Source organism: Staurois parvus, unplaced genomic scaffold, assembly GCF_062004578.1.
Source record: "Staurois parvus isolate SC_StPar_1 unplaced genomic scaffold, SC_StPar_1.0 ptg000056l, whole genome shotgun sequence".
Lineage (NCBI taxonomy): Eukaryota > Metazoa > Chordata > Amphibia > Anura > Ranidae > Staurois > Staurois parvus.
This window is the reverse complement of record NW_028317852.1, coordinates 2743403-2761643: the sequence shown is the minus strand read 5'-3', so window position 1 is coordinate 2761643 and position 18241 is coordinate 2743403.

The window sequence follows — 18241 nt, the reverse complement described above, 5'->3', positions numbered from 1 at the left end:
GGGGGAAAGACCTTGGGACAAGGTTCTGAGCATTCGATTATTGCTGAGTCAATGCAGATACATCATGCCTCTGAACACACAGATGTACAGGGTGCAGATTCTGCAGATATCACAGAGCAAAGTGTAAGATCCAGATGCAGAATAAAACAAACACAGAAGCTTATAGAAAAGTATGACCCACTAGAGATGAGTTCTGTAGCATTCTGTCACAGGGCCATCTTTAATATTGATGGGACGCTGGGCAAACATTTTCTTGCGCCCCACCCATGAAATTTCACTTTCCACCTGCTCTAAAACATACAATAAATAGCAGCTAAACTCAAAATTTGTGTGAGTATAACCTGCGCAGAGGACTAATCAATTAGACTGGCTGCTGCTAGCAAAATCACAAATGTGTACCGGTGAAAACATGTGTGAGTGCAAACATAAAAATTGCTGCCTCTCCTAAAAATCACTTTAAATAATAAATAAATGAATGAGCTCCCTACTACACGAAGGGTCCCCACAAATGTGCATATGCTATAATGCCCAGTGGGTTGGCAATTACATCCCTCCTCCCCAGTGACTAAAACCTAAATAAACCAATAAGTAATTACAAGGTGCTTAAAAGACAATAGTGCTAAAAATAGCACATATACAATGCCATGAAACTGTGTATACAGTGAAATTGTATAAAACTATGAATATATATATATATATATATATATATATATATATATATATATATGTCCCAATAATGTTCAAACATATAAAAGTTACAAAACAATTGAAAGTTCCAAAAACAAATCCCAAAGAAACCCCCATCTGCATCCGGTGTGAATATGAAGTGATACAGTAATAAATCTTCTTATCCATAGCAATTCTCTGTGGATAGTGCTGCAATTAGTGCTCCCCCTCCAAAGCCCCACTCACCACAGATAATTGACCACCTGGAATGGTAGGTCAAATGTTGCATAAGATGTTGCAGCACTCTCCTGCAGGGAAGTTGGCCATCTGTGTGGTCTTGACACCTCTATATGCTGAAATTTTCAATTGTTTTGGAACATTTATATGTTTGCACATTATTGGGACTTTTATATATATATATTGTTTTATACAATTTCACTGTATACACAGTTTATGGCATTGTATATGGGCTATTTTTAGCACTATTGTTGTTTAAGCAACTTATATTTACTTATTGGTTTATTTAGGATTTAGTCACTGGGGAGAAGGGATATAATTGCCAGCCCACGGGACATTATAACACATGCACATTTGTGGGGACTCTTTGTGTAGTAGGGAGTTCATTCAATTATTTATTAATTATTTAGAGTAGTTTTTGGTAGAGGCAGTGCAGCAATTTTTATGTTTAAACTCAAAATCTGTTTACTCCAGCAGGTCAGGCAGCAATTGCAAATGATTGATGGAGGTTACAGCATATCATTACTGCTCACTGACTGTTTGATAGCTGTTACAGCACACATTAGGGCTCACTGATTAGTTGCTAGAGGTTACAGCATATGATTTATGCTTGCTGATTGGTTGCTAGAGGTTAATGCACATCCTTGCAAATCACTTATTGGTTGCTAGAGGTTTCTGCACATCCCTACCGCTAACTGATTGGTTGCAAAAGGTTACTGCACATCATTACTGGTCACTGGTTGGTTGCTAGAGGTTACTGCACAATATTACTTCTCATTGATTGGTTGTTAGAGGTTACCGCACATCAATACCACTCATCTGTTGATTGCTAGAGGTTACTGCTCATCTTTACCACTCACTGATTGGTTACTAGAGGTTACAGCACTTAATACATCTTACTGATTGGTTGCTGAAGGTTACAGCACATCACCTCCTCACTGCCTGCACACCATGTACTGAGAAGGTTAGGGGACCCACCAATAGACAGAAAACTCCTAGGGCTCCTGGGATCATGGGCAGTGTGGGAGGGGGAGGGTGTCATCAGTGGCAATGCTGGGGGGAGGGTTGATGGGATCAATGGCAGTGGTGGGGAGGATGGGATAAGTAGCAGTGCTGGGGGAGATGGGATGAGTGACAGTGCTGATGGGGGGATGGGATCAGCGGCAGTGCTTGGGGGGGTGGGATTAATGGCAGTTCTTGGGGTGGATGGGAACAGTGGTAGTGCTGGATGGGGATGGAAGGTGACATTTCTATACCAACCATCAATGTTAGGGGGGACTAAAACTGATGACCAATGTAATGGGGAATTTGCACTGACCACCAATGTAATGGGGGATTCTACACTAACAACCAACACATTTCTACACTGGTCACCAATGTAATTTAGAATTTACACTGACCACCAGCAGAGGTGTTGGTGACAGGAACCTTGGGGGGCATAATATACATATGAATGCCACTGGTATTTACATATGAATGCCACCATTGCCACCACTATTTGCATATAAATGCCACCATTATTATATATGTGAATGCTGACAAGGTCTGCCCATGTGAGTCATCTGTACATGGCAATAGGACAGAGCTGGGCAACCTAAGTGACAGCACTTCATTCCGAGATATCAGACACAGCTTGGGACAAAGGTTTCCAGAAACAAGGGAATATAAACCAGTACAGTTGGCAAGTATGGGACAGCTGCTTTGAGCCCCACAACAATGACTGGGCCCAGGGCAGCTGCCCCTTTGCCCCTCCTTAAAGACGGCCCTGTTCTGTCAGATCTATGGAACAGAACTACATGCTGCGTGTCAGTTTTGCCATACTTTAAGGCCTCATGCACACAGGACGTTAACAAAACTCTCCTAGCAGCTGTCCTCCTGGCAGCTGTATTGTTGGAGAAAAAACGCCTGGTGCTTGTAAAAGTATCTAACACTTTTACCATGTTTAGGCACGTTTACAGGTGTTAAGCACTTGTGAGCTAATTAATTCAATTGGCCAGAATGATCATTTATTCTGGCCATTGAAATGAATCAATGTTCAAGCATTAAACTTGTCTAGCCTTTAGACACATTTAGGTGTGTTTAGATACATCAAGCTTTTTTTTCTGCCAAAACGCTTATGCTCCTGGACGCACTGGCCCTAGGTTCTTTCTCCTGCTGGTAAACGCTACTGCTACTAAAAGCTTCTAGAAAGTCTATGTGTGCATAGATAAATAGGATAACATAGAGGGCTGTTTGGAAGCAATAAAAAAAAAATGCCTGATGTCCTTAAAAGTGGCTGCAAAAATGCCCTGTGTACATAAGGCCTAATGATCAACCTGCTGAATTAAGAGACTCTTTAGATCTGCAGTGTATGAACGCTACCAGCAGCTGTCTGCAAAATACACAGCTTTCTTAAAGGACTCTAATATAGAGAGCTCTATAGCAGAACTAACTAAGACAGATGCACTAAACCAACAAAGAGATCTTTTAGTGCACGATACTAGGGATAAGTCAGAACTCCACATTGGTCAACTGCTGGGGACCAGATCTCATAAATCCTCCTATACTAAGCCCACAGCATGTTCCTCTAGATCTTCTCGCTCCGGAAGCTCAACATTAAGCGACAAACTAGTAGAGGCCCGTGCAAGTCTGGAAGTAAAAAAGTGCGAAGTTCCTTTGCCAGAAAGGAAGCTGAAATGGAAGCTCAAAGCAAAACTGTGCAAGCAGAGGCAGAAGCTCAAAGTAAAGCTCACCAAGCAGAGATAGAAGCTCAGAGAAAAGCTCGCCAAGCAGAGATAGAATCTCAGAACAAAGCTCACCATGCAAAGATGGAATCCCAAATAAAGACTCTGCAAATGGAAAGGGAGGAAGCAGCTGCCCTAACAAGGCTGAAGGTCCTAGAACAAGCAATGGGAGAAAGTACTAATTCGAACTGTTCTATTCCAGCAGAACTGGAAGATCCAGTTGAAAGCACCAGTGAATATAGGCAAAGGCATAATGTTTGCAGTGATACAGAATAATTTCTTGTACCTCTTACTAACGATGCTGTTTGGACTTTCAACATAGAGACCTCTAACCTGCAAAAGCCTGAGCCTCTTCAAGCTCGCAAAGCAAGTGCATATACACAGCAAACCACATCACCCCCTGCCAATGACAAGGTGACTCCCAGCAACAAGCCACAGATGAAGCAACATCCATCAGAAACCTTACAGACTAAACCATAGCTTAATACTCTTGCAACGTCATTTTATCCTGGTAAACCCTACCTCAATTTACCAGAGGACATTCACACCCAGGGACCCTACAAGCTACTTTGGCACCAAAGAGTGAAAGATCAGATCTGTCTGACTTCTCCAGATATATGATTTGCTGTGGGCTCATTAACATTAGTCTCTCAAGGTTCGATGATGAATTATAGGGCTTGGAAATCAACCTTCAAAGCTGATTTTCTTGATCTCAACCTTTCTGCAAAGGATGAACGTAATTTGCTCATAAATTGGCTGGGGCCAGAATCTGCAGATCATGTTAAAAGACTGAACGCAGTACATGTTGACTACTCAGATGCAGGTCTTGCTGCCACATGCGCAAGACTTGAGCAAATTTATGGTAGCTCTGAAAGGACTAAGCTATCTGGACACCGCTCATGGTGTGAATCCAATGGTGTCTAAAACTGCAAGAGAAATGGGCACAACAGGCTGAAAGTATAAAAGAGACTGTAATGTATCTTTTGCTCCATTCTCATGTTTTTGCAGGTTCATTAGTGAACAAGCCTGGATGAGAAATCACCTCAGCTTCAGTGAGTCTAACTTGCCTGCTTCATCATCATCAAGGTATGATAGCAAAGCAGTTAAACATGGAGACCTAAATAGAGCAGTATCTGCCAAAAAGACAGACACCTCACCTCCCGTATCCTCTCCTGCTCACCAGAGTGATTCGAGTGATAGCGATAAAGATCCTAATCCTCAGTGCCCTATTCGCAAAAAACCTCACCCTCATAAGAAATGTTGTGGGCTTAGGGCAAAGATTGTACAAGAATGCAGGGAGAGTCAACAGAAACTTGGAATATGCTATAGGTGCTGTGCTACTTTGACCATTTTGCTAAAAATTCTAAAGCTGTCATTAAGTGCACAGAATGCAGTAGTGACAAACACATTACAGCTATGCATCTTGCTCTACTTCCATTCAATCCACAGCATCCATCTACATCTAGCCCTGCTTCAATCATAGTGCGGAGCAACAAAGCCATGGTCCAGCCACAACAAATGTTTCTTCTAGCCACAAATGCTGTGCCAAGGTATGTCTAGTCAAAAAATATCCGAAGAACCATCTTGAGAAAGCTACCAGGCTGTATGCCATAATAGTTGAGCAGAGCAACAGATCCCTGGTTAAACCTAAATTCTTTGAGAACTTTGGCATAAAGGGACATTCAACACCATATGCTCTCAACACCTGGTTGTGTAGAAACCCCATGCAGAAGGGACTATGGGTTCATGGTCTCCGATATCAAGGCAAAGAAGGGCATACCCTTGCCAACATTAGTTGAGTATGACCAAATACCACACCACAGGGAAAAAAATTCCTACTCCAGACGCTTTGTATCACCATCCCCACTTAAGGCACCTGGTTACTGAGATTTCTCCAATGGGCATGGATGCCATCTGATATCAACTCCTTCAAAACTCACATGTTAAGAAATGGGCATGCATCCTACTTCAGACAATGCCCTCATTATTATAAAGTACAGGAGAAATGTCTTGACATCATCCAGGTATCTGATGTTACTCCCATCTCCTGTGATGACAACTTAAGTAGAACAGTGTTTTGTACTACATGTGATGAAAAAAGAATAGCCTTGTCAGTTGAAGGTAGAGACTTTATTACAATAATGGAATAAGAATCCTTCAAATGTGAATCTAACAGCTGGGTTGCACCATTACCTCTTCGTGCTACAAGTGTCAGACTTCCAAACAATCCTGAACAAGCTTTTTCCAGATTCAACTCACTTCAGCGAACACTAAAGAACAGGCCTGAAATGAAGGACCATGAATGAAAATTACCTTTGACAATGATCAGGCTGAACCAACTCCACCTCATCTAGAACATGACGAGTGCTAGTATCCACCTCCAGAGTGTATCATCCACATAAACCAAAACACATCAAGGTAGTTTTTGACTCCAGGGCCAAGCATCAAGGTGTATCCCTGAATGATGCTCTTCTCACTGGTCCTAACTTAACCAAAAACCTTGCAGGAGTACTTATGAGGTTCAGGAGAGAGCCAGTTGCCATAACTGCTGACATTCAACAAATGTTCCATTGCTTTATAGTAAGAGAAGACCATAGGAACTTCCTAAGGTTTCTGTGGCACCGTGACAACAACATAAACAATGAAGTGATTGAATACCTCATGAAGGTTCATATTTTTGAAAAAGAGCATGGTGCAGATGCTCAACACTTCATTGAGAGATCAAAATATGTCTGGGATAATTGGGACATGGCACCACTATACTTGTTTGGTGTGACCTTCAGCCGCCTGATGATCGCCCAATTATTTCAATCCGACTTTAGACTTCATTGAGATAGACTTCTATGTGGACGATGGACTCAAAGGCCAACCTCAGACTCCATAAGAATGCCTCAAATAGTGCTGCTGTGATGAAAGCCTTTCAGAATGGTGATCATTCCTAGGATTTAAATTTTTAAATCTGGGAATGGACATGCTTTCTGTTCAGAAAAGTCGGGGCTTATGGTGGAACTTATTAAAAGACACCTTCGGCTTTCAAGTGAGCTTTGCAGACAAACCATTTACCAAACGTGGTGTTCTGTCAGTGGTGAACAGTCTATACGATCTACTGGGATTTGTGGCTCCTATCACCATACAAGGTAAATACTTATTAAGACTATAAAAGATTGGGATGCTCCACTTCCAGCAGACAAACATTCAAAATTTGAGTCCTGGAAACAATCTCTACATGCCTCAGATGGAATCAACATACCACATACCACTGCTACACTTCAGATTCCCTTGCTGTAAGTCTGAAAAAAGAGATTCTCATCTTCTCAGATACATCCACTGAGGCCATAGTAGCTGTCGCCTACTTCAAGGTAAGGGAGTCTCTCATTCCAACCTATGTAGGGTTTTTGTTCAGCAAAGCTAAGTTAGCACCTAAACCTGAGCACACAATTCCAAGGCTTGAACTTTGTGGGACTGTGCTAGTCATACAAATTGCGGATTTTATACTGCATGAGCTAGGTATTGAGATAGATGCAGGGGCGGACTGACCATTTGGAAACTCGGGCACTGCTCGAGGGCCCGGGGTCAGTAGGGGGCCCCATGAGATGCCCCTGGTACCTTTTTCATAGGCTTTTTTTAGTTTGGGCAAGGACACAGGGGCCCCATGATCCCCTATTTCCCGGGGGCCCCATGAGTTGTCAGTCCGCCCCTGGATAGATGACATCAAATTCCACACAGACAACGAAGTTGTCCAATGCTACATGTACAATCAGACAAAACACTTCTATGTCTATGTCAGCAACTGTGTAGAAAGAATCAGAAAATCCTCAAGGCCTGAACAATGACATTATGTTTCATCAGAGCTTAATCCTGCAGATCATGCCACCCGGCCAGTGTCTGAAAATGTCTTTGCAAATTCTTCTTGGTTAAGAGGTCCTGAATTCCTGCTGGATCGTACAAAAGAAAGTTCAGCTGAGGTCTTCAGTCTTCTAGATTTTGACAACGATCCAGAGATTCGTCCAGAAGTCAAGACCCTTGTCACCAGATCTGAACAAAGATTCATCTTGGGCTGTCAATACTTTGAACATTTTTCCAAGTGGACAAGGCTTGTACGCACTATTGCAAGATTAGTCCATATTGCTCACTGCTATCACACTGAGTCCAATGATGCTGACTGTCAAGCCTGGCACTTATGCCAAAAACCTGATTCTGCCAAGGACATTGCTGAAAGTGAACTGATCATAATACGCAGTGAATAGCAGAATGTCTTCAGTACAGAAATTAAACGTATCTGTGACAAGCAGGACATTCCATAAAATAGTCCAATTGCCATCCTGAACCCATTCATTGACAGTCGTTGCATGCTAAGGGTGGGAGAACGTTTAAACAAAGCTAAGTTGGGGCAGCAACTTATTATGCCTGGTCATCATCATCTCTTCACTTTGCTCATACGGCACTATCATGAAAGAGATAAGCACCAAGGTAGACATTTTACAGGGGATGCCATAAGAGCCACAGGCCTTTGGATTGCTGGAGCAAAAATACAGATTACAACTATACTGCATACTTGTGTACAGTGCCGCAAACTAAGAGGGTAACATCAGCAAGAGCAAATATCAGATTTGTCAGCTGACAGGTCAAGTACTGACCCACCTTTCACTCATGTTGATCTAGATGTTTTTTAGCCATGGATGGTAACAGCATGCAGGACCCGAGGGGGTCAAGCAAATAGCAAACGATGAGCAGTGCTGTTTATCTGCATGAGTGGGCATGCGGTACACATTGAAGTAATAGAATCCATGGATGCTTCAAGTTTTATCAATGTTCTATGATGATTTCTTGCCATCAGAGGCCCAGTGAGGAGTTTAAAGCGATTCTAAATCTTAATTTGTTTTAGGAAAAATAAGAAACGTGCTATGCTTACCTACTGTGTGCAGTGGTTTGCTTGTAAAACTACCGTTATTTTATAGTATAGTGGTATCTCACAATACCAGAAGGGGAGTGTGCTGTTACACTTATTGTGTAACAATATAATTCAATCCATAGTTATGGTTAATGTAATATACTGCCATCTTTTGGACATTTTGGTTATTTCACCTTTCTTTTCTATCTTTCATCCTGATCCCTCCCACCTGTGACACACTTCCTTTTTTCTTCTTCACTCTGTTTTTTTGGGATGAATATGGCCGCTTTTCTCTAGGCCTCATGCAATCTGCTCACATCCGGAAACACATTACCATGTTTTGACCTGCAAATACCATCCTTACATTTATTTGCTACATCTTGTTGTCTGCTGTACCTTCTGCATTGCAATAAGAGATCTGTGGATGATAAAAACAGGTGTTTGGTGAGTTCAGCTATCTAATAAAGACTGATCGCAGTGATTGTATCTGCTTATATAGGCCAGGCATAGAGGTCTCAGCAAGGGATAAGTCACTAATTTAACAGCTGGAGTCAGAATAAAAACATATGACAAAAATCAATATTCATGTAAATCAATTTATCAGTGTGTGTGTTACTGTTTAAAAAAATTTACATTAAAGTGTATTTGCAACTTTAAAATAAAAAATCTTAAAATTCCTGCTTACCTTTTTGTTTGCTTTTTACTTGCTGGAAAATCCTACCTAGCTTTTTCCTTCTATGTAATATCAAGGAGGGGGCTTAAAAGTTATGCTTACAATAATTAACTCTCTTTGTACTGAACTGGCAGTATTTGAATATCATCCAAAATAGAATTCAGTCGGCAACTCGATGTCATCCAATTGAGTTGATATTTTTTGGCTATAAAGTAAGTGCATTATGAGTACGCTTATGCATTTTGGCTGTGAGGCTTTAAACCTAGCATAATGCTATGATTAGGGCCTCACTGCTGAAATGCGTAAGCGTACTCATGCTGTACTTACCTTAAAGCCAATAAATATAATTGCAATTGGATGACACCAATTTGCTGGTTGTATTCTATTTTGGATTCTACATATTGAGTATTAGTGGAGGCACCATCAGCCTGTTTTGCTTTTTTTTCTCATAACAAACATGTCTATACTTACCTGCTCTGTGCAGTGATTTTGCAATGAGCTGCCCTGATTCTCTTCTTTTGATATCCCCACCATTGTTCTTGGCTCCTCCCCCTTGAGAAGTGCCCCCCGGGGAAAGCTGCTGGCCCTTGAGGCATCACTGCATGCTTTTCCCTGAGCTGCTGCTCTATGCTTAAATAAGATACATAGAGCCATGGCTCAGCCCCATCCCCCGCTCTCTCCTCATTGGGTCACTAGCTGTGATTGCCAATGGGCTCCCGCTGCTGTCTCAGCCAATGAGGAGAAGGGTCCCAGACAGCAGAGGCTGTCGAGAACGTCGCTGAATCGGAGGGGGCTCAGATAAGGATTGGGTGACGGGGCCTGGGGGGGGCACAGCAGACAGGAAGATTTTTACCTTCATGTATAGAATACATGAAGGTAAAAAACCCTGAGCCTTTAGAACCACTTTAATTTTGCTTTGCATTTATTTATATTTGACACAGGAATTTTTGCTTATGAAATTTTGTGGTATTGAATATTAGTCGGTTCACAAATGTATTGATTTTGGCAAATGCACAGATATTTTGATTATTTAAAGGGATAAGCTCACCTGTTTCATTAAGCTACTTGGTCAGGTTCTGTGTTCAGATTTGGTTGGTGCATGCTCTACATGCAAGATTTATTCACTTATTTATTTATAGCTGAGCAGGAAACAGTAGAAGTGGAACTAAGATCAAGGACTGTAGGTATAGCTAAGCAGGGGGCAGTAAAAGCAGAGCTGAGAAGCTGGGAGGACAAGTATGGTTTATCAGGGGGCATTAGAAACAGGGAAGGTAAGTAGAGCTGAGCAGGAGGAGGCAGTAGAAGCAGGGAGGGCAAGAACAGCTGATCATGTGGCAGTAGAACCAGGGAGGAGAAATACAGCTTAGTAACAAACTATCAGATCCCTGGTGAAGTTACAGTTTGCTGATGAAACGTGTTGGGAGTGACTTCCGGGACACGTCACTTCCACTGTTTGGAACGCAGGTGGAATACAAACTGGCGTTTTTAGTGTCTATTTTTCTGAATGTTTTTTACTTGATTTAAGTGCAATTTCACTCTTTTATCCATTACATTGAATTTACTACACTATGAGAGGCCCCTCTATCTTTCTCCTTAAGTGAATGAGACATATGCAGAGTCCCTTAAAGGCTCAGGAGTGGCACTAAGTGCAAGGTTTTGGTCCATTTGTATGGGATGTCTTACCAGATAGAGTAGAAAGCTCAATTTCCATGGCCTGGTGTGAGAGATTGCCAGTTAGGGATGTAAAAGCATTTTGTGACTTCCTTTGAGTAAAAGAGGTCATAAATCTCTGGTGAGTGTGCTGTACATTTGTTCGGTAAAGAGGAAGAGCACGCCTTTCTTTGGTATTACACATTTTTCATCACTTTTGGATTTATTTGCACTAAGCACTATACTGGGTCTGATTTTTTTTCAATAGTATGGGCATTTTAAGTTTATACTATATAAGTTTATACTCATAATTTAGTAAATTTTGATGCACTTTTCTGTGTGGATGTACACGTGAGAGCACGGTCAGTTTTTTGGTTTCTTTAGTTTTTAGATTCATTTTAAGTCTTATGACGAGCAGTTCTCAATTTATTTCTTTATTTCCATATGTCTATATTTTTTTCACTAATTTTTTACTGTGTTTTCACTTTATTTGGATTGATTTTATTTTTGATTGTGTTGATTCACATTGATTTTTATAATGGATTTGTTTTGCATGGGTGTGGGAATATTGCTTTGCAGCTGAGTAGGAGGCAGAAGAACCAGGGAGGACTAGAATAGCTGAGCACATCCAAGAAATCCAGGGAGGACTAGATAGTAGAAGCACATCCAAGAAACAGGGAGAACAAGTTTACCTGGGCAGGATGCAAAAAATGAAGGAAGAAAGCAGAAATAACCTATCCTGTCAGAACGAATAGCAATCAGACCTAAAAAGGATAAGTTACACTAGATCCATGGCTTGCAGAGGAATCAAGAAGGACATGGGAAAAGAAATTAAACTACGAATGGAGGAGGAATGAATATGGAATGGAGGAACACTATGACAATTTTAGCTATGTCCTAAAAGTAATATACATAGATCCTGTCCCAGATCACAAGTGTTGATCTGTGGACAAGATGTCAGCTAGGTTAGAGGAAACCTTTACTAAGAAGAATGGAGTCTACCACTGCTGTCCTCGCTTGCTGAAGATACTAGTTCCCTGGCTGTCCAGCTTTTTCAATTGCATTGCTACTTTCTCAGTCACTGATATGGAAAAAACATGAAGAATAGGAGTTCTGACATCTTGATCTTTATGCTTGTTCTGGATCTCAGAAGGTATTGAGCCAAAGACAGCCAGGTAACTAGTATTTTCAGAAGGAGATCCATAATGGTAGACACTATATTTTCCTGATTTAGATTTCCTTTCACATACCTGCCTTATATCTTTGGACCCAAAGTTCAGATCCCACCAAGAACATTATATAAATTGGGTTTATATGTTTTCATGGGTTTCCTTACAAAAAAATGGTGAGCTAATTGGCTTCCTCCTAAAATGCCTTTTGTATTAGTATGATAAAACCATTGCACTGTGAACCCCTTTGGGGATAAAAACAAAAATGAATCTATGTACTTTGTAGTGCTATGTAATATGTTCATGCTATATACTGTAAGTGCTATGTAATTGTACTCTGTAAATACAGCACATAGAGAGTGAACTAGTGATTTGCCCATATAAGAAGCCCTTGCAACTTTGACCTCACATAAAGCTAAGAATTCTTTCCCTGCCCCCATCTGCCAGCACTAGGTACCTGAGCAGCCGATCACAAATCAGCAGTCCAGTGCTGCCAATTGTGAAGAAAAAAGTGTACCAGATATGACAAGTATATTTCTTCATTCCTGATAACTGAATAGAGCAGAAGGGACAGCTGGGGAGGGCCCTGCATGGCACCAGCACAGGTTCTCTTTATAATTAAACTAGACTTGTATAAAACAAAAATGGTTTACATATGTTATGTTTCTCATATATCAATTGCAGCCAGAGCGTACCAGATTTATTTAAACATTTTTTTATGTTGTTTTTATATAACTCTAGTTTAATCATCGGAAAACACATTTTTTTCTAACAAACCTATCAACATTTTACTATCACAAATATAAAATAGGCATATGCATTCCAAAAAGCTGTGTCAAACTATTGGCTGTAATACATAACTGGATAATGGCCATAAAGAAAATGTGCTCTACTAAAACATGGAAAAAATGTTCCAAGTATGGTAATTGATAAAAAATGTCTCCTAAGCTCACATGCTTAAAAGCCTCTCTGCTGAAAACATCAGACCTGAATCATTCAGTAAAAGCCACATGGAATTCACTTTATAGGTTTAATATTGCTGCTTTGATGTTTATGGTTCATGTCAAAATTATTGTTGAATTACGCTTTTAAGATTTTCGTATTTCAAGGCCAGCTGCACAATTCATTGACATACACTGCCTGTTCTTACCTTGAAATTCTGTGAGCCAGTTGTTCTCCTTTCACTATATAGGATCTAGGAAAGGTAACATCAGACAATGGTGTGGGTATTTGGACCTATATGTAAATGGAAAACATTAGAGTGTTGCAGTGTTTAGACTTTTTCCACCTCATTATTACATTACATTATGGTGCTTTGCAATGTACTGTATAATGCAGGGGTGGGTAACTGTGGCCCTCCAGCTGTTGTAGAACTACAAGTCCCACGAGGCATTGCAAAACTGGCCTTTGCAGCAAGGAGCACATGGAAGGGCAATGCATGCCAAACAACAACAGAGAAATATTCCCAGCTCAACTTACCAACCAGCCTGCAAGCAACTGAATTGCCCTGTCTAACAGTTCACCTAAAAAACAGGGGTTTAGTTTGCACACATTTGCAAATAAATGCGTAAGCTGCAGAGCCCCTTAATGGCAACCCAAGTGCAGACTCCCAAAGGCAGAGGCATGATGGAACTTGTAGTTCACCAACAGCTGGACGGGCCACAGTTGCCTACCCTTGGTATAATGTATGCTTAAAGTATTACTAAACCCAGGACCCTGAATTCACTATATCTGGTCTCCCACAGTACACAGAACATGGAAATGCAATTATTTTAGTAAATATAAACTGCTAAATACCTTTTCTCATCACCTGTTAGAGCTTTCTTGTTACTTCTATCAGTGTCCAGACGAGCACATGTTACAGCTTGTAGGTGGAGTTTTCTTTCTGCTCTAGGAGGATGCAGGACCCCTGACCTCTGTCTGGACAGTGCTGATTGGCCCTGTACTGATCACACTCTCCCAAGAAAGAAAAACAGCTCTCTATCAATACACACCAAACTAAGCATGTGCAGAGTGACTCACTCCACATGATATGGCTTATCAGGAGATAAGAGCGGGGCAGTGGAAAAATGGGAGGATCAGAGAAGTCAGGATCAAACCACATTTTTACACAATGCAGAGGATTAACCCCTTAGGTTTCACAGTGAGTATAACAAGCATGCTTTACTGCATATATAGACTGATATTAATGTTGTGGATTTAATAACACTTTAAATTAATAGTGCTAATTCCTATACAGTTAAAGTGGAGCTAAAGTAAAAAAAAAAGAAAACTCCTTTCTCAACCATGGAAGAACCCCTAAATAACGTTCCAGTCTCAGTTAACGCTTGCTAAAAATGACTATATCTACAGATCATGGTACATTGGTGTTAAGGTAATTGGGAAGAATGCTCCTCACATTCGTCGTCTGCAAGAGTAGATATGTAAAAAGATCATTGATGTGAGAGGCAGAAAATGCTAATTTCTCAAGTCAAGCCTATCATCCTCTGGAGGAACCTTAGGGTTCCACAGAACCCTGGTTGAGAAGGTTCTAGGAGATAGGGTTTTTTGGTAGTCTAAATTGTATCATTGCTGTCTTTCCACATCCATGTGTACTCCTACTATTTTCATTGTGGTAGGTGGGGTAGAAATTTTACTGATAATGACCATTAATTAAGGTTCCTTTACTACTGAAAGCAGTGAGAAACTCCTAAGGTTCATTTAAACGAAAACATATTCTGTACTTACACATTTCCCCATGGTGAGTGATGCCATTGTGCTATATGCTGGATGTCCAGTGCGCCCCTGTGCCTTTAAAGAGGGGTAGGCTTCCTCCAGGCTTACATGCCCTCAGTCTATCCATTATTATACATTTGCTTCTACTATTGAGGCTCTTAAAATGTATAGAGTTAGGAACTGCAGAATGCCGGGGTGCCATGAGGAGGTTCTGCAGCTTACGCATGTATTTGCAAATGTGTGCTAACTCAATCCCTGTTTTTAACATGAATTGTTAGACAGGACAATCCAGTTGGTTTCAGGCTGGTTGGTAAGTTGAGCTGGGAATTTTTCTCTGTTGTTGTTTGACATGCATCACCCTTCCATGTGCTCCTTTCTGTGAAGGCCAGTTGTAGATTGGGGTAGTTGCCGTTTGCTTGTCCCCATGTTTTGTGCCTTTAAAAATGCTGCAAGTACATAAAAATGCCTGATGATCCTGCCAGAAAACCAGTGAGCTCCTAGTTTTTTAAGTAAGCTGACAACACTGCCTACATCAGTAGCAACTGACCTGGGTACTCTGCTGAACCCTCCCAGCAACTGCCCCAGTAAACATTAAGGCTCCATGCACACTGGGCGTTTTAATAACGCTGGTAACGTTAGTTGTGTAAAGTCATGTTAACAACGTGAATTTTTCAGCTTTTTTTTGCGTTTTTGCATTAGCGTTTAGCTGAAGTTTTTTGCATTTGTGCTTTTAGTGTTTTTGTCCAAAAAAATTTTTTTGGGGTAAAAAAAAAGTCCAAAAACGCCAGTTTGCCACAGTTTACAGCGATTTACCGTGTTTTGTCGCATTTTGTCACGTTTTTCAGCGTTAGAGCGTTTTTACAGCTAATAAACTCCTCTAGTCTGGGTTTCACTAGTCCTGGGTTTTCTTCCAGCTAAAAAACGCCCCTGCTAAAAACATTGATTACAGTCTATGTGTGCATGAATACATAGGATAACATGCTGGGGAGTTTACTGGCTGTAGAAAAAAAACTTCAAAAGCCACAAACAGCAGCTGTAAAAATGTCCCGTGTGCATGAGGACTTACAAGCCTGGTGATGACATGACAGAGAGTGACAAAAGTTGTTTCTCACTACAGAAACATGGTAACAGATAGAGATGAGCGAATCGAACATGACGAAGTGGAATTCGTTCCGAAGATTTGGAAAAATTCTATTCGCGACGAATCCGAAGATTAGCAAACTTCGGATGCATGAATCGAATTTTCCCAAAAATGGCGGCGACATGTGTGGCGACAGAGAAGATGGGGCGGTGATCTCTGGGAAGGCGCGCAGACAAGGCGCGCTGACCCATAATGCATTCATGACCCATAATGCATTCATGACATGTGATCGCATTAGCCAATCAGCAGCCAGCCAGCACTGTGTAATGGTGGAGCTATAAATCGCGGCCATCTTAGAATTCTCCATTAGCCTCCGGTCATTCAAGAGAGACAGACCTGTGTGTATTAAGGGACAGAGTTAGGGCCACAGAGACTTTAGGGCCGCAGAATCGTTACTCAGGGACACAGAATCGTTACTCAGGGACACAGAATTGTTACTCAGGGACACAGAATTGTTACTCAGGGACACAGAATCGTTACTCAGGGACACAGAATTGTTACTCAGGGACACAGAATCGTTACTCAGGGACACAGAATTGTTACTCAGGGACACAGAATCGTTACTCAGGGACACAGAATCGTTACTCAGGGACACAGAATCGTTACTCAGGGACACAGAATCGTTACTTAGGGCCACAGCTATCAAAGAATCGAAAATTTAAAGTGACATACACCCTTTTTTTTTTTGGTGGCTATCGTGCACAGTTGGTGCTGCAGTTTGCCGATTGTGCAAAATAAACTGACTTTCTGCTTCACAACCACTATTGTACGTTCAAAGAGTTAAATCCATTTACACGCCGGCTGGCGGTAATATTTTTTGGGTGATTAGTGCATTCCAGTGACACAAACGTACAGTTTCCAGCCAACGGCAAGCTGCAATTGACCGATTGTGTACAATAAACTGACTTTCTGCTTCACAACCACTATTGTACGTTCAAACAGTTAGATCCATTTACACGCCGGGTGGCGGTAATATTTTTTGGGTGATTAGTGCATTCCAGTGACATAAACGTACAGTTTCCAGCCAACGGCAAGCTGCAATTGACCGATTGTGCTAAATAAACTGACTTTCTGCTTCACAACCACTATTGTACGTTCAAAGAGTTAAATCCATTTACATGCCGGCTGGCGGTAATATTTTTTGGGTGATTAGTGCATTCCAGTGACAGAAACGTACAGTTTCCAGCCAACGGCAAGCTGCAATTGACCGATTGTGTACAATAAACTGACTTTCTGCTTCACAACCACTATTGTACGTTCAAAGAGTTAGATCCATTTACACGCCGGGTGGCGGTAATATTTTTTGGGTGATTAGTGCATTCCAGTGACATAAACGTACAGTTTCCAGCCAACGGCAAGCTGCAATTGACCGATTGTGTACAATAAACTGACTTTCTGCTTCACAGCCACTATTGTACGTTCAAAGAGTTAAATCCATTTACACGCCGGCTGGCGGTAATATGTTTTGGGTGATTAGTGCATTCCAGTGACCTAAACGTACAGTTTCCAGCCAACGGCAAGCTGCAATTGACCGATTGTGTACAATAAACTGACTTTCTGCTTCACAACCACTATTGTACGTTCAAAGAGTTAGATCCATTTACACGCCGGCTGGCGGTAATATTTTTTGGGTGATTAGTGCATTCCAGTGACATAAACGTACAGTTTCCAGCCAACGGCAAGCTGCAATTGACCGATTGTGTACAATAAACTGACTTTCTGCTTCACAACCACTATTGTACGTTCAAAGAGTTAGATCCATTTACACGCCGGGTGGCGGTAATATTTTTTGGGTGATTAGTGCATTCCAGTGACACAAACGTACAGTTTCCAGCCAACGGCAAGCTGCAATTGACCGATTGTGCTAAATAAACTGACTTTCTGCTTCACAACCACTATTGTACGTTCAAAGAGTTAGATCCATTTACACGCCGGGTGGCGGTAATATTTTTTGGGTGATTAGTGCATTCCAGTGACATAAACGTACAGTTTCCAGCCAACGGCAAGCTGCAATTGACCGATTGTGCTAAATAAACTGACTTTCTGCTTCACAACCACTATTGTACGTTCAAAGAGTTAGATCCATTTACACGCCGGGTGGCGGTAATATTTTTTGGGTGATTAGTGCATTCCAGTGACCTAAACGTACAGTTTCCAGCCAACGGCAAGCTGCAATTGACCGATTGTGTACAATAAACTGACTTTCTGCTTCACAACCACTATTGTACGTTCAAAGAGTTAAATCCATATACACGCCGGGTGGCGGTAATATTTTTTGGGTGATTAGTGCATTCCAGTGACATAAACGTACAGTTTCCAGCCAACGGCAAGCTGCAATTGACCGATTGTGCTAAATAAACTGACTTTCTGCTTCAC